Here is a 24,436-nt window from a genome sequence, read left to right on the forward strand (position 1 = left end):
TTTTTATTTCCATTTCTCTAGGAGCTGGGTCAAAAAGGATCTTGCTGTGATTTATGTCATACAGTGTTCTGCCTATGTTTTCCTCTAAGAATTTGATAGTGTCTGGCCTTACATTTAGGTCTTTAATCCATTTTGCCTTTTTTTATAGATAAAATATTTATAAAAATGAATTTTATTAAGTTTGTTGGAGATGAAGAAATGGGAAAATTTTGTCACTTTGCATGTTAGTTTTCTTACACAGAACATTTATATTTTTGTATTCCTTTAGAAAAGAGGAGGCCATACTGACTTGTTTTAATATTCAGATAATATAAATGTTTTACTTTCAAATATCTCTGTGATAATTATGCATTTTTCAACCCAATCTTGTCAGAGAGAAATAATTTTACTTGTATTAATGTAAAACTAATCAAGGTTAACTCATTTAAATAAATGAACTAATAGTAATTAAATTCTGAAGAAGAAGTATATGTCTGGAAAATAAGTCTTCTAATATTTACAGCTTTGTGGTAGTGATATCTCTGGCAAACTGGCTCTGCTTTGATTGACAGGAGCTGGACAAAAAGTAATAAAGTGGCCCGAGTCTCCATCAGCAGTTGAGGCTGCTGTGGTACATACATAAATTTAAATGAGAATTTGAGACTAAGCTAAACCCATGTCTTCTAGCCATTTAAAAGGGAAGTAACCAATAATAAGGGACCTTTCCACTGACTTTCACATCTCTCCTGAGGAAAAATGTCACAGGCTGAGACTTTCCTTTTTTAAGACAGAGGATAGGTGATTAGTGTATTGGCCAAGTAGTGACATTTGCAGTTTCTATTACAGTTAAACCAATTAAGTCAACACATCATTATCTAATACCTACTACATTTCTGTCAGCATAGTGGGTCCTAGCAATACGATATTTACAAAATCAGGCATTGTCCCAGCCCTCGTGAACCTTACAGGAAAGGGCAAGATAACTAACAAAAGAAAATCGTACAAATGAATGCAAAATTAAAACAAAAATAATTGCTATGAATACAGGTTCTCAATTTTATACCAATTACAACGGGGACCCTGTCAATCTGGGAGTTCAGTTTTTATTTCTAAGAATATGATTTCTGAAGTGACTTTAGAAGAATATATAGGTGCTGACTCCTAGAGGGAGATGGATGTGGTAGAGCTCAAAATTGAGGGAACAGCTTTTGCAGATTCCCCCAAAGAAGGTCTGTATAGTAAGAAGGTGAAGACTCAAAATCAGTGATGATAGTGGTGGAGCCTGAAGCTAGAGAAGTAACCATGGACAAGACTAGTGAGATTTTAAAGAAAATTCTAAAGATTTTTTTAATCTTGAAAGGAATATAAATCTTTAGAGGGTTTTAAGTCAAAGTAATTTGTGTTTGCATTTTGAAAGGTTCATTTGATTTGTACTACTGAGCATAATTTGTAACTGGAATGGATGGTGCAAAATCAATAAGGAGATTATTACAGTAGTAGAGGTGGGAAATTAGGGTTGTTCTGACTGAAGGGACTGCATTTGAAAAAGAAAAATATAAAATTGATTCAACAGAAAATAATACACAGAATCCTTTGTGTTGTTGCCTGGTTATTAAAGAATGCTGATTTTTATTGAAACATGTAGATATTCTGGGAAGAATTTAAATTAGCTATGTATAATTGAAGCCATTTGTGCTGGTGACTATTCCTCCAGACTGTTTCTGAAATTTATTTCTATTATATGCTTTCTCTAAACTATAGCATTTACCTACTACAGAATGACTTAAATTCCTGAAGAGTATTTTCTAACTTAATCATCAAAAAACCTCTATGGTAACAATTATTATTCTTTTTATTATATGAGTGAGGAAGTTAAGTAATTAGCCAAAGATTGTTCAGAAAGTTTCAGAGTAAATAATTCAAATTTAGTATAAAGCTCAAGGCATGAATTCATCACTGTGTCAAATGTAGTAGGTGGATATTTACAAGTACTATATACCAAAAGAGTGTCATATTTCTTTATTTCCTGTCAGTGATTTGATTTTTCTCATAAGCGTCCATCTACTATCTGATGAAGTAGAAGTTGTTAAGCTGAAGCGGGTGTTGGGAGGTGATACCTAATCAAATGCAGCTTGTAGCCACTTCTTTCCCTTTCAACAGTCTTTCTTCAAAGTTTCTTACCTAAGCCTTGACCAGGATGGCATTAACATTCCCCTCAAATTGCCTAAACCTTACAAAGGTTTCTTCCTAACTATAGCCCCCTGGCCTCTGTTTTCTTAGAATATACTTAGCATTTTTTTTTAGAAGATTTATAATTGTAAATTCTTTCTGGCCCTTTTGAAATGTGTGTATATCTTCTCTCAGCCTCTTGCCAGTTTTACAACAGGAAAGGTATTTCTCAAAGTCCTGGAAACCAGTCTCCCAGTCTCTGTGGGAGGTAGGAGCCCAACCTCAATGGGCACAAATTAGGAAACACAGATTACTGAATCACAGGAAGAACTTTGGCAAACTCAGGAATAACTCCACGTGCTGGACACATCTAAAGATCAACTTCCCCTGAGAAGTCTTTCAGTACTTTTCCACAAGCTCAGCCCAGTACTTAAAAACCTTCCAGCTTTTTGTTTCAGCAGAGTTGAGTTCAGTCTGTAATAAAATCTTCCTTATCTGTTTAATTTTGTCTGGCACAATTTTTGCCTTGACATTCTTAATTTTTATTAGATACATATTTTTGTCCTATGAGTTACTATAGATGACATTTTACCCACATTTTTCAGCACTATATAATATATGGCACCATTTTTCCAACTTTCATAATAGTTTCCTCACTGTTCACTGCCTGGATCCATAACAAATACCACATATTTCAGGATTCTTTCCACTTTGGCAGTGCCTCCTTTCTAGTACCAATTTCTGTAACAATCAGCTATATCCATTATAATGCTGCATAACAAACTGCCCCCAAATTTAGTGACATATACATATAATCTTTTATTCTTCCCATCACAGTTTTGCAAGTCAGCCGGAGAAGCTCAGGCTTTGGCTGTAGTCTGAAATACAGCTGGTATGACTCTGTTGCAGGATGTAGATTGGCCAGGCTTGGCTCCAGTTCCTGGGTCTGCTCCGCATGCCTCAGTCTGTGGCCCAGCCTGAGTGGCCCACGATTACTCAAGGTACGTTTTTCTCATGGTACTGCCAGAACCTCAAAAAAAGCCAAAGCCCCTTCTAAGCCTCTGCTTACATCATAACAACTAACATTATATCAGCCAAAGCAAGTCTCAGCCAAACCTGAAGTTAAGGGGTGGGGAAGTACACTCTGCCTACCATGAGGCCATGAAAACAGTGTGAGTAAATAAGGCTCTTCCAGTGAGGTAATGCTGAGGACTGTCCTGGTTTCAGAAAGGAGTTAGTGCCCACTATAGGATCTGAGCATGTGCTAAGTGATTCTGAGGAGAGTTAGGGAAATGAGAGACAGTTTTAGAGTGGGTACTAATAGTAGAAACAAGCAATGGAAAGATAGCATATCTAGATCATTTTTCATCTAGTTGGCGAGTACAGCAAATTTAGAGTTTTCACTGATAAATGTAGTCCTGGAAGTGCAGGATATTTAGTTGTTTGCATCGTTGTAGTGGGTTTTATGCCACTGCCTCAGGGACAGAGGGCTTCTGCTTCCTAAGATAGGTTTGAAATTATTCAGAAAGCAGGTAGGGTTTTGGATCTGTATACTAACAACAGCGTTGCTCTTTCAGACCTTCTGCCCTGCCTCCATCCTGCCCTGTGAGCACCAGGTGGAGACTCACCAACAGTTGGTGAGTAAGTGAGGACTCCTTTTGTGTCCGGGATAACTCTAAACTGGTATTCTGAGCCATATTAGGTCTTTAAAAGTCCATTAAAATTTTACTTGCTTTTCTCATGTACATGTTTATTGCTGCCACCTCTTTCTCCAATGTTGTGCTAAAGGTAAAATAGTTTTTCCTAGAAAGGGCTTATTTAACTTCTCTGATAACTGCAAGAATATTTATGACTTTGGAGCTTGCGTACTTTTTTTTCATCAGAGGAGTGCATTCTCTTGTGACTTTCTGCATCCTCAACCTCTAAACTATAAGCTCTTATTTTCAGGAAAATGAGTGTTTTAACATTCAATATATTACTTGTCCTCACCACAATCCATGAGTTAGTTATTATTTTCTCTTTTTCAAAATGAGAGAGCTGAGTCTCAGGAAGATTAAGTCATTTGCCTCAGGTCAAACCACTAATATTTGTTATGATTAGAATGCACATCTTGCTGCAATGTCCATGTAAATTGCACTGTACTGTGCTGGCCCCAAATGATCTTTCCATGCCCTACGTCCTCCTTTCCTAAGTACCAGACTAATCTTTGCACACATAAATTACATTCCCCCATGGCTTTCTTCGTATTGTCCTTTCCGCCCTATAATAGTATCCAAGTTTTGCATGTACTAAACATATGTTTATGTTGCAATTTTGCATTCTTTTTCTTAAAGACAGTCCCCCAAACTGAGTAAGAATCAGGCTTCACAAAATCTAGATCCACCTGTCTCAGTGAGTGCTAATTGGGAATTAATCTGAATTTAAAATTGGTAATACTCATGCAATCCCTATTATATATCCATAGCAGAATTATATTCAATAGCACATGCATACATGAATAAGAGACTAGTTAGGAGGAGTAATGATAACAGATATCTTCGGTATTTATTTTAGAAGAAAAGATCTTTCCATGTTAAAGGGCATACTAATTTAAACCCAGAAAGTGGAATCACTGAAGCACAAAACTACTTCAACATAAAAATATGTCTAGAATTTTGTTTTAACTATGATCGAATTGTGTTTTAAGTGATGGATCTTTTAATACTGTTAGTCAAATTTACTCAATGGAACGGTCACAGCCTACTGTAAAAAATGTCTTGTGACATTATAGATATTATGAGGATATTTTGTAAAAGGAATTGAAGTAAAGTGATCCATCTTGGATCTCCCTTTCAGCTAGGTAATTCTATTATAGTCCTGTCTCTTTATAATAGAGATGCTTTCTCTAAAGGAGAAATAGCATCACAGAGAAGTAAGATGTTCTGCGTGATCCCTACCAATGACTCTGCCTCATTCTATGTGTTTAATGATGCCTGTAGGAAAGCTTACTTACTCTGACAAGATATTTCCATCAGAGTCCTTGAGTTGAGCAGAATAAAAATGATGTGAAAATCATGTCTGCTCTTTATTTGGGGGAAGATCATGCCTTTAATTGGTTGCTTTTTTGGTGACATTTTAAAAATACATATTTACATGATATAATTTTCAGTAGATAGTGCATACACATAGAAAGATAGTAAAATAATTCCTTCACAACCACAAATTAAATTTAATCTATCGGTAGACCCTGTTTTATTTCAAATTCACATTTTTATGTTTTCTATATGTTGACATATCAATACATTTAATCACCAGGTACTGAGAAATACCTAAAATGTCTTTATAAAATAGTAAAGACCTTGCACTCTTAATCTCTGAATTTATTGACTTAAGAGTTTTGGACTAAAACAAATGTTTAGATGAGGATCTTAGCTATAAAAACATCAACATTTTCACTGTCAAGAAAATTGTCCTGTGTCCAAAATGTGTTATCTTTATTATTATAATGATAATAATAACAATCGATTCAGGATTATTCACTACAGAATTAGAGTCCTCCATAAATGTATTGCTTATTAACAAACTTATATGAAGGATCTAGAAAAAATTACCTTGTAAAAGTTACTAATTTTCCCCTTTAGTTAATAAATGTTATAAATATGGATATATACAGTTCCTCAACAAATTTTTATTCACTAGCTATAACATCAATGATTATTGCTAGAATAAATATTGTCTGAATTAATTATTTTTATGTTAGTTGACAATCAGTGATTATCTAATTCCACCAGTATGTCTACATATATATAGTGTGCATTCTATTTTAGGGAATAACTTTCCTTATTTATTTATTTATTTATTTATTTATTTATTTATATTGTCGTGGACTCATGGATTCCTTTTTTGTTCATTGGTTCATTGTTTGTTTTTTTTTTCAAGTTTGTGCAAATGTACTTTTTTTTTTTTTACATCTTTATTGGAGTATAATTGCTTTAAAATGTTGTGTTAGTTTCTGCTGTACAACAAGGTGAATCAGCTATATGTATACATATATCCCCATATCCCCTCCCTCTTGAGCCTCCCTCCCACCCTCCCTATCCCACCTCTCTAAGTGGCCACAAAGCACCGAGCTGATCTCCCTGTGCTATGCGGCTGCTTCCCACTAGCTATCTATTTTACATTTGGTAGTGTATATATGTCAGTGCTACTCTATCACTTCGTCCCAGCTTCCCCTTTCCCACCGGGTCCACAAGTCTGTTCTCTACGTCTGCGTCTTTATTCCTGCCCTGCCGCTAAGTTCATCTGTACCGTTTTTTTTTAGTTTCCATATATATGCATTAGCATATGGTATTTGTTTTTCTCTTTCTGACTTACTTCACTCTGTATGACAGTATGTGTAATTCATTACTAACATTATTTTGGGACATTTGGGTAAAGCACATCATCTTAATGTTTGTTACAAATTTGGGCAATAGGAGTCCCATTTCTTTTTGATGTACTCCTATTCTTTGAACAATTTCTTACTTTCTAGCAAAACATATTGTTCCAGGTTTCTTCATATTTTCCCTTCCTGAGACCTGGAATCAGCTATTTCTCTAAGGAATCTTAATCCCTGTAAGTAGGGAATAATATTTAGATACTGATTCTAGACACTAGATATGCTCATTCCTAATGAGTAGCATTATGTAGCATACTTCAGAGAACATACCTGGGAAAATATTTTTTATAAAATATTGCAAGTTTATACTGATACTGCACATTTAATCCAGCACCACATGATTTTTCCCTTTTCTTCCTGCATTTCACATTTTCATCAGCCTTCTCCCACAATGAAAATTCTGTGTCCCAAACATAATATATTTACTCATTTGCCCTATGTAAAAGGAAATTTCTGATATAGGTCACTTCTTGCATCACACAAATTCACATTTGCTCTCCCATTACATTTAGCTCCCATATTAGAGTAGGATGCCTCTACTAATGGAAACAAGATGCCCATTTCCTACCCAAGAGGGAGGTAAAAGTACAAGTAATTACCTTCAAAGAGTTAGTCTCAATTTATAAAAAAAAGTTAAGACAGGAGATTTGGTAACCATAGCTTATCCTCCACTCCATATCTTTGCTATGAGTTAGCACCATGTGGTATTCCATGCTGATAGATCAATCATTTTGCAAGTAATGAGAAGATAATGCTGTAGGAGGCCTCTGGACAAGAAAGATAAACACATATCCAGAGTAGGTATCTAGTCTGGTGAGGATGAATCAATGTCCTTCAAAGACCATCTTTATAATTTCCATGCCACCTAATGGCTGACTAGCCTCCTTGAGCAGGGTTGCCATATAAAAGGCGCAGCATGTTCTCTGCTACCAGCAGATTGAGCATTCATACTGACAGTAGTTAGATAATTATTGAAGATAACTATTCCACATTTTTAGTTCCACATAGAGTCTCATCATTGACTCATTTTGCTCATTAACACAGGGAGGCTAAGGAAAGAGGTTTCTTAACATTCAAAGGATGAAAGACATCTACCTAATCTTTGAGAATTTGCAATTAATTTCCTATGGCTGCTGTAATAAATTACCACAAACTTAGAAGCTTAAAACAATGTGTATTTATTCTCTTACAGTTCTGGAGGCCAGTGTAGGCTAGAAGCCTTCCTTGCCTCTTCCAGCTTCTGGCGGCTGTTTGTGTTCCTTGGCTTCCTCGAATTGTGGTCGTATCACTCAAATCTTCACATTGTCTCCTCCTCTTCCTCTATGTGTCTTCTGTAGTGACAACTGCCATTGGATTCAGGGCTGACCTGGATAATCCAGAATGATCTCATCATCTCAACAGCCTTAATTTATTGCCATCTGCGAGTACGTCTTTTCCAAATACAGTTACATTCACAGGTTCCAGGAATTTGGCGTGGACCTATTTGGGAGGCTACCATTTAAACCACTACATGTGACAAATGCAAAACCTTCCTAGATGAAAGTATTGATTTCACTCACATGTCATCCATCTTTTATCAAATCTAAGTTAATTGCATACTGATAACAGGATTTCAGTGAGGATATTTTTTTAAAAAATCAACAACAAAAAATCCCAGATAATGCTATAGTCCCTATTCTGCATCCTCACTATTACACATTCTATGATGTTTTATTCCGAGATTTGCCATATTTGATATATAGCACAAAATTAAATCCTTAAAGTTCTTAGTGGTGCTTCCTTTCTAGGCTCTGCATCAGAACTGCTGTGAGCAGAACAGCTGGAAATAAGGAAGATGGTCTGGTGGGTGGGGGTGGTCCCTGTCCACACAGGCCTAAAGTGCCTGGATGCATGACAGGTGTGTGGGAGCGAACTGTACATGCACATGCCCCAGGCCGGGGCATCCAGGAACCCTGGGATGGGTCCCAGTGTCTGTGCCTAGTAGGGATAGGACCCTGAGCCACAGACAGGGACTTCTAGGGAACACACCGTGCTGCCCAGGTCCAGCCTGCTGCAAAACAGGGATGCCAAAATATATTTTAAACTCACTAAGAAATTTTTCTCTTACTTGAAAATAGTACTATTTTACCAACAAAAATGAGTAATGGCAAACTTCAGTGTAATTTATAATCCACTCATATAACCACTAGAAGATTTATAAGGAAATATTGTGACAATATCACAAATATTTCATGTTTTAATATAAACGTTTAACTATAATTTATTTATAAGGGGTCATCTAATTTTCATCAAGCATATTTATGTCCTAGTTCTCAATTGTCATTATTATTAGATGCAGTTCCCCACCAACTTTAAATCATAATATAATTTTGTAACCTGCCTCAGACTGGAACACATTGTATTTTGTCCATCCATTAATAGATACTTGGTCATGTTCCTAACATACTGATGGAAAATTTGCATTTTAAAGTGATTAGCTGTGAAATAAGCCTGGGGGTAAATATCAACGTTCCAACGTTTCTGGCTTAAACTTCCTCAATCAGTGACCGATTGGGTCCTCACAGTCCAGAAAAGGGAAAAAAAAAAGATTTTACAACTTTCAAATTGAGTCATTCAGAATGTGTGGATCGATTTTTAGGGAAGGATAAATAGTCTCGTTTTACAACCTTGTCTCTTCCCCCAAACAGTCACAGGTGAAGAAGCAAAGAACATGATAATGAGAACTGGAAAGAAGGCAAACATTCAAAGCCTTTCAGAAGTTGTTTGTTTGTTTGTTTGTTTTTATGAGGTACTGTGGTGCCTCATAAAGAATAAAGCCAGAGAAATTTCAAGGCAGAGCTGAGGACATTTCTCAAAGAGATAATGGTACATACACTGGAAATACATAAAAACTGCATTTTTCCCTGAGTTTTCAACATAGACTTTCATGTATGAGACGTTGAGGAAGTTTTATGATGTTTAAGTCTTATTCACTTATAGAAGTGCACTATGGTTGTTAGGGACAAAGATTTCCGGTCCAATAATCTTAGATTTAAATTCCAACTTGACAACACACTAGCTCTGTGACCTAGGGCAAATTAATTAACTTTTTTAACCTGATTTGTGAAAATGAGGTTTGTGTAAAGATTAACTAAGGGACTGCAGGTAACTTGCATAGCACAACACCAGGTACATGAAAACCATTCAGTAAACTGCTAAAAAACAGCTAAAGGTATTATTACTATTATTAGTGTTATTATTGGCGAGATATTTCACCTCTTCCAGGTCTTTTCTCCATTGCCACTTCTGTGAGAATATTCTGGTATGTTTATTTGTATGTATAAGCCCTTTTCAACTTTTTCCCTCGTCTATTTTACCTCATATCATTTAACAGCATTGGAGAAACTCTATTTTATTATTTAATAATTCATTATTTAATCATTTAATTTTCTATATATGCCTCCCCTCATCCCCATTAAAATTTAATTAAGTTCCTTGAGAAAGGAATTTTATCTGCTTTGTCAAGGACACTTTTTCCAGTGACTAGATTCTAGCCCCTAGAACAATGCCTGGCTTAGAGTATATACATAATATTTTTGAATTAATTAATCAATATTATTAAACTGTTGTGAACTTCAGCCTATAAGAAGTGTTTTAGAGCCCAAGAGAACACTCATTTCATAGATAAAAATTAAATCTTAGTTCCCATCTGAATAAGTGTCTTATCCAAAATCAAAATGCAATTTAGTAGTAGACTGTAGCCTGTTCCGCTGATTCCCAGCAATATTTTGCTCACTGAGTGATCATAATCCTTTACAGTTATGGTTTGTTGAGATATGACTGCTACTGTAATTGAGGTATTATGTATTGTAGATAATCATAATTCTCACAGTGAAGTTAAAACATGGGTATCATTTTCCTCATTTTTAATATAATTTTGGAGGCTCACATTCTATGTGGTGCCTCTCCCCTGGCCTCTCATTTTTTCCCTCCTAACTATCACAGCGGGACAATTCTTCAGTTTTCTTGGCTACCAGCCTTCATTGTTTGAAGAGCTATCACCCTTTAATCACAGAATCTACTTTGATGTCTTCCCTCAGATTCCCATAGCTGACAACAAATAACCTGATTTTAAAGATTGCCAAAGAAGACAGTGCTTCCTCTTGTGTGACAGCGTCTTTTACCTTTGAAATACTCTCCAAAATAAACTCTGGTAGATGGAAATTTTAACTTTTTATTACTGCTGTACAGGATCATAGGTAAACATGAACATACTGATCCTTGAGTGACAGTGGCTCTTTGAGGACTTAGGAAAACTTACTCCCCTCTGTTAAATAAAACTGCTTTAAACTGGACTGGTAGTTTCTAAGTTGGCCAATGAAGCTGTTCAAATTGTGCCAAATTTGCTCCTTTGGCTTTACCTAATTTTTATGTCCTGTCAATTGCATTTCTCCTGACAAGATATTTAAAGAAATACTTTTCGTCTCAAAAACAAATGAAAATAGAGAAATATTAATTTTTTTTTAAATGACTGTTTACTGAGTATGTACCAAGACTCTCTTAGTCACCTTACATGCACTATTTCTGAAAGGTAGTCCCATTCCATTTCTTCATTGGAGAAAATAATGCTCACAATGTATACGTAACTTGGAAAAGGTTTCAAGTGGTGAACTTTCATATCTTCTTACATGCAAAAATCAAATCAATGTTATTTCAATCTTGCTATACTGTCACTTCATCAGGGCAGAAAATAGTAGAAATAATAATATACAGAACATTACTGCTATTAGAACTCCACCTTCCCCCTCACCCACCCCCTTTACTGGATAAGGGAAAAAATAAAGGACGCTTGATGGATTATTTGTTTTACCTTTTGTGTTTGCTGGTATTATGAGACTAGGACATACTGTATCTCCAGCACAGCTTAAATCAATAAATTTCTACAAGGTTTTATGGAAGTTGCAACATATTGAACAGTTTTCCCCTCTACTTATCTCTCTCCAGTGATCATAGAAAACCACATTCCAGTGTGAATGCTATGGAAGTGTTATCACGGGAGTTAAATGTAGTGAAGTGCAAGGTAGTTCAGAGCCATTTTTCCTTGACAGTTGTTCAATAATCCTAATTTGTCCTTACACATATTTGGTATCTTCTATTAAATTATACCCACTACATTATGTTCATTACACTCTAATGCATTGTGTCTCAAATGAATATATCAATAGATAAATTCAGCATACGATGTACCCCCAAGAACTGAAGAAAAATAAAATAGTTATTCCCCAAATTTTGATCCACAAATATTGCTTAGAGCAATGTGTACCCATGCCAGCACCTATAAATATGTTAAACAGCAAAACTATATAAAAATTTAAAAATTATAAACAAGAAAATTCTCAGTCCCACTGTTTCTGGCATTCTGAGATATAAGCAAAGGCAGAATATCAATTATCTGATGTTTGAGTTCTTGGACATGAAACTATGGGATATTACAGAATTCTGGGAATAGTGTATCCCTCAGTAATACTAGGGAATAGGCCAAGGAGGACTGAATGCAGGTGTATGCTCTTTAATTGCAGTAAACATATTTCAATGCGTTTTATTTCTATAATACAGGGAATTGACTCATGTGACTATAGAGGCTGCATAAGCAATTCTGAAATGTGTAGGTTGGAACCTCTCAAGCAGAAGCTGACATTGCACTGCACAGGGGGAATTTCTTCTTCCTTTTTCCTCAGGAAAACCTTAGCTCTGCTCTTAAGACCTTTCAACTAGTTTGATCAGATCCACACCAATTAATATCCTTTACATAAAATCAATTAATTGTAGATGTGGCTCACATCTACAAAGTACTTTCACAGAAACGCCTAGATTAGTGTTTGATTGAGTAACTGGGGACTAGAGCCTAGCCATGTGGACGTAAAAAATTGATGATCGCAGCTCACCTCTTGTCCGTTCAGGACCCATGCCCATCTCCTTAATTCACACCTAATCTACAAAGAGAGACAAACATAAATCCATACTTCCACTGAACATGATACAACTGCTCTACAGATAGCCAAAAACATGCTACTAAACTCTTCCCCAGAAAGTAATTCAAAATACTTATTCTTAAGTGACTCTTCTTGATAGCACATACGTTAAGTACTGAGATATAAACTATTATTATTATTTTTTAAATTATTTTGCTTTATTTATTTATTTATTTATTAAAATTTTATTTATTTATTTATGGCTGTGTTGGGTCTTCGTTTCTGTGCGAGGGCTTTCTCTAGTTGCGGCAAGCGGTGACCACTCTTCATCGCGGTGCGCGGGCCTCTCACTATCGCGGCCTCTCTTGTTGCCGAGCACAGGCTCCAGACGTGCAGGCTCAGTAGTTGTGGCTCACGGGCCTAGCTGCTCCGCGGCATGTGGGATCTTCCCAGACCAGGGCTCGAACCCGTGTCCCCTGCATTGGCAGGCAGATTCTCAACCACTGCGCCACTAGGGAAGCCCTAAACTATTATTAATATACCTTATGGTACACTATAAAGGGATAAGGAAAGAAAGATATGAATATATTATATATATTATAAATATACACACACACACTCACACATATTTGTAACAATAATAAAGAAGAAATGCTCATGACAGTTACGGTCCTTGTTGTTGCAACTAGTCACATGGTTATAGTTGTTATTTATAACTACCTTCTTCCACTACCCGTTCCGTATACCTTGGTCCTTGGCCAGCACCTCAGCTGGTTGTGGTTCATTGCCTGGTGGGGTGATGTGAACTTTCATTCCTAAAGGCTTTTGGCCATTAACAATACTTTCTGAGCTGAGTTGTTATAGTTTACCGTTGACTTTAATCATAGGACATCGTAGTACCAAGAGATGCCCTGAAGGATCTCCTGTGTTCCAGACATACACTTTGTAGTAGCAGTACAATTGTCCTTGGTAAGCAGGATTAATCACCGCATTCAGCACAGTAGCTCCCTTCTTTGTCTTTTCATTCAGAGGCATGAGGTGTCCAAAATGCTACAGAGCAGTCATAGCTTCCAGTTCAATGGAAACATTGTGTCTCTCTTTGGAAGCATTTCTCCCTTTGGAACTAAGACCTCTATATCAGTACAACTTAAGGTTGATGGGTACAGGAAGCAAATATTTTGCTCACAGCTCGATCACTAGAGGTAATACTTAGTGGTGCTACTCCTTAGTTCCTGGACTTGTGAATCCTAATTATGTGGTGATGAGCCCCATACAGTAGAGGTTGGTTCAGAGCATACACAACCTCCTTGAGCATATTGTTCCTGCCCTCAAGGTATTCAGACATAGCTGGCATTGTAAATGAGTCTTCAGAAGGCCATTTTGCCATTCATTCAAGCCACCTGTTTAAGGATAATGGGAAACCTGGTAAAACCAGTGAATTCCAAGAGCATGAGCATATTGCCACGTTTCATTTACTGTGAATTGAGTTCCCTGATCAGAAACAATGCTATGTGGAAAGCCATGACAATGACCAAGACTGTAGGTCCACAGATGGCAGTTAGCCTAAGCATTATTTGCAGGGAAGCAAATCCATATCCAGAGTGCCAATTCAGTAAGAAAAAACAAACACTGCCCTTTTTAAGATAGATGCAGTCTTAAGTAGTCAACCTTCCAACATGTAACTGGCTGATCACCCGAAGGAATGGTGCCTTACCAGAAACGCAGTGTTCTGTACTGATGGCAGATCAGACACTCAGCAGTGGCTGTAGTCAGGTAGGCCTTGGTGAGTGGAAGTCTAAATTGCTAAACCTAGGCATAATCTCTAGCCTTGCCACCATGGTCACTTTGTTCATGAGCTCACTGGACGATGACAGGGCTGGCTGGGGAAAGGGACTAATTGGCATCCATATAATGGATCATCATATACACTTGAGGATTAAAATTCTCCTTAAGTTCGCATTCACGTGGGGCACAAATACCTTTATTTCACTGCCCATTCTAAAAGTTCTATTCACATAGCTCTTCCCCAAACTTCCTTGTCACCAATTTTTTGATAGTATTCTTTCCAATTCCCTAATGATCCAGCTAAATCATTGGGCACTGTACATAAATCAATATTGACTTGTACCTCTGACCATTTCTCCTTTCAATGCAAACCAAACAATCGAGTCCAATACTCAAAGTTCTGTCCACAGGGAGGATTTTCCTTCTCCACTTTCCTTCAGGAATGCCCCCAAAAGAGGCTGTGGTGTTATAGCTATCTACTTTTGGGTGGTGCCAGCATATCATCCAGAATTAACTATAAACCAGACCAAGTTTTCTCTTTATTAGTCAGCTGTTCATAGGGAACTCTCCATGAGGCCACAGTGTCACTGAGAGAAAGAAGGCAGTGTAGCAAGAGTCGGGGTCACAGGCATTTGGGCCACTTGCCTCATGTAACTTACTTGTGCCTTCACGGCCTGTTAAACTCATTATCATTTGGTAATAGAGTGCTGGTGTTCACAGCAAACTTTATGACTTGGTGGGATGTAAATGATGGGCAACTCAGGTGACATGGTATCTTAGGGGCCCATGGTTCAGTCTCCACTAAGGTCCAGTAGCTAGCTAAAAGTTGTTTCTCAAAAGAAGAGTAGCTATTCTCAAAAGATGGTAAAGCTTTGATCCCAAACTCTAAGAGACTGGGGCCTATGGGGGTGCCTGCCAAAGGCAACACAGTCTCTCATTCTGCCACTGACACTTCAAGCACCATTGAATCTGCTAGATTATATGGTCCAAGTGGCAGAGCAGTGTGCATGGCAGTCTAGATCTGTTGCAGAGCCTTCTTTTGTTCTGAGCCCCACTCAAAACTAGCAGCTCTTTGGGTCACTTGGCAAATGGGATGGGATTGCACACCCAAGTGAAGAATATGTTGCCTCCAAAATCCAAGTCGGTCCACTCTGTGTTATGCCTCATTTTTTATTATGAGGAGTCAGATATTTCTCTTCCACCTTAGATCTCTACATGTGTTACACCACTGACCTCCCAGAAATTTCACTGAGGCTAGAGGCTTCTGAAGTTTTGTCAGATTGCTTTCCCGCCCTCTGATATGCAAATGTCTTACCAATATGTCTAGAGTCACTGTGACTTCTTGCTCACTAGTTGCAATCTGCATAGTATTATCAACAAAATGGACCAACAACATGTCATATGAGATTGAAAAGTGAGCAAGATTCCTGCAGGCTACATTACTAAATAAGGCTAGAGAGTTTATATGCCTAAGGTAGTAAGTGAAGGTTTATTGTTGGTCTTAACAGCTGAAAGTAAACTGCTTCTGACGATTTTTACTAATACATATCCAGAAAAAAATATTTTCCAGATCCATTGCTGCTTACCACATACAAGCACGTGTATTAATTTGTTTAAGCAAATTAGGATCATTTTACATTTTGATTCAGCAGGAATCTTTACTGTTAATCCAAATAAGGCACTTTGAAGAGAGATATATCTCTCTATCACAGTTTGGAGGTTTGTGGTTCTTTTTAAAAAACTAATCAATCTCTAGTAGCACTGAGGTTGTACTTACATGTTAAGTTGAATGGATTGCTCTATTTAAAAAAAAGAACTAGGTTATTAACAACTAGTTTATTAACTGTCAGAATTGTTGGAATTAGTTTTTTTTTACTTAAGACTTAACACATTTTATTAACGTATAAAATAAATACATTGTAGTAGTAGGATTATATACTCCTTGGCTGAGAATACCAAGTACTGTATTTCTGTTTAGTGGAAAACTCTGGAAGTTAAAATATAAAATATGAGAAAAGGCTTTTTATAGTGAGCATAGTTGTGTGGGAAATGACCCATGTGAATAAAAATACTTCATAGTTCCAAAGATTTTGGTTATATCTGGTATTGGATATTCTGAATCGAGGTTGAGACAAGATTCCTGCTGAATCAAAATGTAAAATAATCTTAATTTACATACAGTTTTTCAGGGTACAACTTAGGAAAGTTTAAATTAGCATAGAGCAATTTTTCAATAACTATTAGTTTGCTTTCCCTTAGGTTGACCTTAAAGCACACCAAGAATTTTTTTTTAAAGTAAAGAAGAAAACTTTACAAGCTGAAAAAACTGTTATTCAATGATAGATTCATAAAATACATTGCATGAAGAGACTAAGTTTTTGAAACAATTATTTCGTCCTTGCAATACAGATGTTATTATAAGACTCAAATTGGGATATTAGCCTAGGAAAATGGCATTTCCGCTAGGAAATGGCAACTTATACATGACTGAGCATAATGGGATTCCATTAAAGTCTGTCATTATTATTATCCTTTTCCATTCACTGATAAATTTGATAAGGTATCATGTTAGTAACTTGAATTTAAAAATAGGAAGCATTTTCTCTTCCTTAATGTAATTGTTTTATGATAGCTGTCCTTGGCAATTTTTTTAGCTATTGAAAAATATCTTTAAAAAAAATAGTCCATCAAGTGGACACTCAGTTCTCTTAGACTAAATGTCTGAGAAAGCAACTTATTGTATTGTTGACCTTAAACAAGTAGGCTTCCAGTTATTTCTCTAGCAAAAATGGGTTTACTAGGGATCAGCCAAGAATAACAATTTGGGATTTGCAACCATAGTGAGCAATGTGCAAGTGACAAGGAGAGAACTCTTTTATAGAGAGGAAAAGGAAGTTGGGAGGGCTATTGTAAACAAAGAGTCCAATGGAGAAATTGAGAGTTCTAAGTACAGTGACTTTTCATTGGCTGAGTTGTGATAGTCTTTCATTGGCTGAACTCTTGCCAGGCAAAAAGAGGAAGCCTTCCTTTTTCCTGTTGGGCTCTGCTATTGTTTCAGGGCATGAGAGCTCCCCCTTGTGGCCTCTTGACTCTATTTTAATTGAGGTTTCTGTTTATTAATTTTTATAATATCCAGAGATTCAACAGATATACACCATTTATTTCCAACATTATAATCTAGTATTTTCTGTAGTAATATTGTTTTTAAAACTTAGAGTGAGATTTTAATTATAAAATTATTTCACTTTATTGACAAAATAATTTGGTGATGGTTGACAGAATATCCAAGCAGTTGATTTCATCCCTTAACTCCCACTTGTATCAAAGAATTAGAAGGTTGCATGTGGTTAAACTCAACTCAAGCAGGCTGAGAATTTAATCTGAGCTCAAATTCTCCAGTGAAATTTGAAACAACAAAGTCCACTATATTCCTTATTATAGTTAAAGTCTTCTATGGCAGCAGCTACTTTATCATATGGAAACTTAGTTTCTATAGAATTTTTATTACTGTTATTAATTTAGAACTCTTTTTTTTTATTGCATGCTATGCATTTACTAGTGTCCTCCTTACTCCTGGCAACATCCTTTTATAGTAGACTTGAAAGGATAATGTATGTGATTGTCACTTACAGATAAATAAGTAGGGCTTGGAACTCCCTGGTGAGGTGGAATAAAGGCCTAGGTAAGCATGTACTTGTCCTTTAAGATTAATATATACCCTGTATGGTAATCAAATTATTTTTTATTAAATCTAATCAGATTTGAGAACCAATTGCAGATTCCCATTCTTAATGTTCTGCTTTAATGATTGACCCCTGACTGATGCTTGAACTGGTATCTGAATTGGATCCAGGAGAACATTCTGTGGTTCTATAGCCAAGCATCTCATATAAGCATTTGGGCCACAGGTTGTAGTGCAGCAGTTGAGAAAAACTAGGCATAGTAGAGGTGAGTGAAGTCAGTCTGGAATTTACCCAGTACCTCTACATCTTTCTGACTCCATAGAAACCAGAGTGAGTCAGAAAGTGAGGACCACTGGTTTACTTCTCTTTCCCAAATCTCATTTGGGTCTCTCCTTTGGCCAACTCTAACTTGAAACAATTACAAGAATAACAAAGTTGACAATGGAATCGTATAGCACTTTAAATTTTTAGCTTAGAAAAAAGGTGAATATAGCTTGATGGAAATCGTGTAAGAAAGTGTTGAGGCTGCTAACTAAAGGAAATATTAAAAATGTAAAAAACAACAAAAAGTTATAAAAACAGGTAATAAGCAATACTAAAAAGAATAGGCATGTATCAATACTCAGGTTTTTTTGTAGCTTTCTCTATTCAGCTGTGTTAGTGCATTTTGGGTTCAACTGTCATTACCTGGTGGCATAACATATAAGTGCACTGGAAACAATCCAACTTCTGACATATACTGATGTCATTTACCTATATTTTTCAGTCATCCATGAGCTAATTCATGTTATAAAGTTGCTCATTGCAGCAGACTAAGATTTACTTTCCAAGTATGTGGACACTTCATTCCTAAAATACAGGTTAAGATTAGCTTTCATCATTGGGTATGATGTTAGTTGTGGGTTTTCCATATATGCCCTTTATCAGGCTTAGGAAGTTCCATTTTATTTCTAGTTAGATATTTTCTTTTTAGTAAATTGGAGTTACATTTTGTCAATTTTTTTTCTGCATCTCAATATGATACTATATTCTAACATTATTTTTAATATGTTCTAACATTGAGTGATTTTCAAGTGATAAATCATCATTTCATTCCTGTGATAAATCTTACTTTTTCAAAATTATCATTTTTATATACTGGAGTCTAGACACTAATATTTTGTGAATAATTCAGATCTACGTTTATGAGGAAAAAAATTTTTCCTATTTCTTATGGGGATTTGACAGTGCAATCCTGTCCTCACAAAATGAGTTTGGAAGCACTTCATCTACCTCTTTTTCTGAGATATTTTGTTTAGATTTGATAGTACTTCTTTTAAAGATGACTTACAGTATAATTTCACAACTCAAATTTCAGTGATTATTCAAAGATTATTCAAAGAATAGGTGAAACATGTGATGATGTGGGCTCACAGCAATTTATCTTTTTTAAAAAGAGACTTATTTGAGAAGGAAAATTATCATACACCTATGTAAAGGGAAGTCATCAAAAATTTACTTAGGTTAAAAACTGCTATAATGATATATATGGTTAAGTTATGACTTCTATTTTAAGGACATTTTTCAACTTGTGAAATAAATGTTTAATGAAAATATGTTAAACCATATTATTACAATTTCATGATAGCAAATACACACATACACATATAAAATTTGTTGCTGTTGTTTAAGAAATATATTCAGTTAAATATACCAAGTATACTATTTATGTTATTTTATAATTGTTATCTCATAGTTTTTCTATGATAATTTGTGATTTTACATTAATACAATTTAAATCTCCTTCAAAATAATAATAATGTTAACTTTCTTATGTTACAGCCACTCACATTAAAGCTATATCCTAAATATACCACAATTACTCTGGAGAAAAATTAAATCGACTTTTTATGATAATTCCACTACATCTTAGAAAATGATCTATTTTGTGATTCAGATCAACAACAAAGTAGGTCAATATTTAGTCCTTCTCTTCACAATGAGTTACATATCATTTTGACCTAGTTGAATTTATTATAAAATTCATGCTGGAAGATATTTATTTTCCTCATTCTGCTTTGCTACTGAAATATTTTTTTTCTACCACAGTAAGATCCATTTGAAATTATCTGGAACCAAATATATTTTTGTAATTTTATATTTTTAATTATAAATTCTTAGATAGTTAAGGAACTTTTCATGATGCAGTTTTTCAAATAAAAGTAACAAGCCAATTCAATGAAAAGCCTGACTTTGTATTATTTTCCATACCTCAAAAGTGTAAATGCATCCTTTGTAATGAGAATGCTGAAAATATACTGTCATTTGCTGAGGCAGACACTGAAGTAACACATTTAGGAAAGAAGGCATAAATCAGAAATCAATATTTTTTTAGTTAAAAGTCGTTTCTGATAAACATATCTATGGTTTAAAACAAGGACCCATATTATTTAATCTCCATGAATAGTTAAAACCACTTGTCAATATTAAAATGTCAAGCACTACCCAGATTCTAAACATTGTAATGATCATAGACAATCTGATATCCCATTTGATCCTCTCATATGTCATATATGGTCAGTTACACACACATACACACAAATCATTTCTTATTCCTTTTATCTTATCAACAACATGGAAAGAAATAGGGAGCAAATAAATAAATATTTTTGTAGCTTCCAAAACTATAAATATAGGTGATTCCCAATCTATCATGGTACTGTGTTCCTAAAATTGTATTTAATTGTATGAAATAATTTTTATTGCTCTATAAACAAATTTTGTTTAATCCCCTGGAATTTTGTTAGTTCATCAACAATCCAGCTTCTTTAAAAAAATCTCTTTTGTTGATTTTTAAGATGTTAAAAATCTCCTGTTTGTTCTCCCTCTTGATCTCCAGTATTAGCCCAGTTTTATCTGTTAGACAGCTAAATCTTAGCTCTATTTTAGAATCTCTTCTGATTCTGCACCTTTACATTAGAAGCTCATATTAGGTCATACGACTTTGCATAACATCTCTAAATGACAATGCCCAAAGTGCTGTCTTAAATTCTAGAGCCCTTCTGTGGGCACAGATTAATATATCTAACTGTGTATTTGAAGTTGCAACCCTGTTTCCCAAGTCAGCACTCTGGGAGTCATCTTTGAGTCAGCTACCCTTCTCTCTTATGAATTCTTGCAGAGTTTGACTTCTACATATTTTTCTAATCAAGTCACTTCATCTCCACTGCTGCCATTCTGGTTCAAGCCACCAGTATGTCTGAAACTTATTGTTACAATTTCTAGTTCCACTTTTAATAATGACTTCTGCCAGTGCATTCTCTATACAATATAGTGTTGCATCTGTAAAAATATTACACTGTGTCCCTCCCCTGCTTCAATTTATGCTTTCACTTCCAATTACTCTAAGGACAAAATTCAAACTTCCATATTACTCATTTATTTATCTACTTAACGTTAGATAATTATCCTAGTAGTAGACTATACATAGATAATTATGCTCTCTAGTGCTTTTAAAATATATATATATAATGAATAAATTGACAAATTATAAAGCTAAACTACAATATTAGGAATAGTAACCAAAATATGGGACTAAAAAATAGGGATCATAAGAGGCAGGGTGAAAGAGGAAGCAAGAATTAAAGTAGAGTGCCGTATAATTTTCTGGGACCAGAGACACTTCAAGGACAAGGATGCATCTGTATTTCAGAAAGGAACTGGAAAACCATTTACATTAACTCTCTATAGATACTGCTTTTGGGTGTGTGTGTGTGTGTGTGTGTCCCCATGTCATTTATGCCCTCTCTGAAAAGATTTCTCTTCTTATTAGATATTGAGGGATAGATAAAATTCATAAAGTGATCTATGAAGACATGTTTCCACAACCTTTTTCATTCTTCTCCTGAGGCCTGCCACTGGGAAATATGATTTACTTCTTCCATAATACATAAATATATGCCATGCTTCTTAATTATCTGCCTTCCAATTAAATCCCTTATTCCCCATAGAAATTTGTCTCAGCTAGTTTTTAAGGAGAAAACTAATGTGCTAAATAATAAGATCTGAATAGAATGAAATGTTTTCATGACATAGAAGTTGATGTTGATTAGGTAAATAGAGAGGATTAGAATCAAATACATGTTTTTATACTACAAAGTGAGGTTTTGAGAATTTCAAGAGCAGTAAGTTCTAGTTCACTCTAAGCTTCTAAAAAGAGTTGGATAGCTTAGACTGTATCATTCAAAGTATAGACTCCAAAACAATATTCCCCAAAAGATTATATTAATTTCTTATTAATATGCTTTAAGAGGAAATGACAAACTGCTATATGTCTAGTAGCATGAATTTGATGATGAAAGGATTTGAAATCATGTGATAAACAAAATGATTGCAGGCATTAGAGATATTTGAGTTTGACACTTGGTTTTTTAGGGCCTACAGTGTTTGTAACAGATATTTTTACATATTTAAGGGTGCTAAGGAAGAATAATTTGAAACCTCGCCTCTTGATTGAGAGGCATATCATTAGAGTCATCAAGAAGTTATTTAAGGAACAAAGGTGAAAATGCTAATCATCATTATAACATTAAATTTTCTATGTAGGTAGAAATCCAGATATCACATATTCGGATTCTTAAAATAAGAATTTTTAAATCTGTTTGCTTTCAATGTCAATGAATAAACTGAAATCACAGAGAATTGCGAATACCTCACTGACCTTACTAGAAAAGGAATCAGAGTATACATTTATTTAACACTCATTAGAACCATTCCCATTTCTTGTACTTTTGAGAGCAAACCTAATTGTTCCTGCTGCCTTCACATTTTTACTACTTTATATGCCTCATCAATTTAAAACATTTACTTCTGTGACTGCTGAATCATTGAGCAAATTGGTTCTTCAGATCAATATTCTTGCTCCAAAAAGGAAAAAGTAATACACAGGTGTCTGGCAATGTTTATTTACTGAAAGCAGTTCATCTTCTACTGTTGATAGTTGGCAAAGTGACACTCCATTTTCGGTCTTTAATCACTTAAACCATTTCCTAAGAAAACTACAACTTGAAAAAAAACAGAGAGAAAGCTCAATGTACTATTAAATAAAAATGGCCAATCAGTCAACACAGACACCCTCTCTTCACAGCAATCAGCAACAGCTGTATCCCAATTAAGACTATGATTTTGCAGGTGTTCACAGAAGCCTATGTCAAAATAAATCCACTTATTTAAAATGTTTTGAAGCATTATAAAGTCTTTACAGCTAAGTTCAGGCAAAAAAATTTGTAGGGATATTCAGACAACTTATTTATGAATATCAAAATTCTTGGATAAAAGAAGAAAGTGAGATCAAAACAAGGAGATATCTTTGGAAAAATATCATTCTCTTATTAGCTGTAAAGATAGAAAAGGAGAGTTTCAATAGCACTACATATAATTGATAGAAACAGATGCCACCCTATTCAATATACTTCTCAATTGCTAATAGGAATATATTCATTTGCAATTATCCAGTTCAATCTATGTGTGTATGTCGTATACACCTAAGGTCAAGCTTCTTGATTCACTTTAAGTAGATTTTAATAAATGTTATTTAATACATATAAACTCTAAAACAATTGTCTTAAAATTTACTTTACATAAAAATTATAAGATGATGTTACAAATTCCAATTCCCTCAGTAGGGATTCTGATTTTGTAGGTGTAGAGTTAATTTTGTCCAAGCTATCTATATTTTTATCAAATACACCTAGTAATTATGATATTGATATCCCACTCAGCATTTTGAGAAAACCTACTCTAAATTTTTGCAAATAGTCACAGTTTTAAATTTTCTTTTAAGTATTTGTATTTGAATAACACTGACTTCCAAAGAAACACACATTCTTTTCCTTACATACACCAAGTAGTTTCTGAGAATGATAGCTTTTTCTCTCTCTGAGTCCACTCACCAGTATAATGATACAGCTTTTTAAAAAATAAACAAACATCATCATGAATCTTTACTTATCTACAGCACTAGGAAGTGGTAAAGTTTAATTATTTAATGTTTGCATGGTGCTTCAAAGATGAGATATTCTGTTAAGGGCTAAATATTGTTGTAACTATTAAACATCTGTCGTATTCTAGAGTTAATGACATTTGACAGCAGCATATGAAATTATTCCCATAGGAATTCTTAAGTTGTCTGAGTTGAACATACCACACAAGGCGACAAGATTTATTGATTTATTTTAAGAGAAGAGTTTTAATTGTCCTTACCACTTTTTAAAGGTATTGAGAAAATTATCAGATAAATTCAATTAGAAATCAGAGGAGTAACACCTTGACCTACAGCTCACTTCTCAACAGAAATGATGAAAGACAGAAGGCAATAGAATTATTCCAATTAAAGTGCTGAGAAGAAGTAACTGTCAATCTAGAATTCTTTATGTAGAGAAAAAATTCAAAAATTATTTTTTAAAGTATTCCAT

The sequence above is a fragment of the Balaenoptera musculus genome, chromosome 2 (genome assembly GCF_009873245.2).
Source record: "Balaenoptera musculus isolate JJ_BM4_2016_0621 chromosome 2, mBalMus1.pri.v3, whole genome shotgun sequence".
NCBI lineage: Eukaryota > Metazoa > Chordata > Mammalia > Artiodactyla > Balaenopteridae > Balaenoptera > Balaenoptera musculus.